Source organism: Penaeus monodon, chromosome 27 (assembly GCF_015228065.2).
Source record: "Penaeus monodon isolate SGIC_2016 chromosome 27, NSTDA_Pmon_1, whole genome shotgun sequence".
NCBI classification, from domain to species: Eukaryota; Metazoa; Arthropoda; class Malacostraca; order Decapoda; family Penaeidae; genus Penaeus; species Penaeus monodon.
This window is the reverse complement of record NC_051412.1, coordinates 3,146,869-3,147,093: the sequence shown is the minus strand read 5'-3', so window position 1 is coordinate 3,147,093 and position 225 is coordinate 3,146,869. Positions and strand designations below refer to the sequence as shown.

The 225-nt window shown below is 36.0% G+C and overlaps 1 protein-coding gene across 1 annotated transcript in view; it reads right to left on the bottom strand.

Annotated features, from left to right (window-relative positions):
* LOC119590546 (zyxin-like) overlaps positions 1–225 on the bottom strand; it is a gene marked incomplete in the record, with an annotated part of 87,602 nt that overhangs the window by 649 nt on the left and 86,728 nt on the right. The window contains 1 exon segment of the mRNA XM_037939203.1: positions 82–225.

Sequence of the window (225 nt, the reverse complement as noted above, 5' to 3'; positions counted from 1 at the left end):
ACCTTCCATGGATAGGTGTTAATCTTTCCATCCTTCCATCCTACTGTACTGCCATTCTTACATACCATTGAAATTTCATCTTTTTAATACAATTACACAGAAGAGAAGTCTCCGTTTCTTGACTACGGATAAAAAAGCACTGATGTTACACTACAGAAATCAGAATTCAAATCAGATAAAAGACATACACAAAAGAGGGATTTTGCAGCTCTCAAAGAAGTCCAC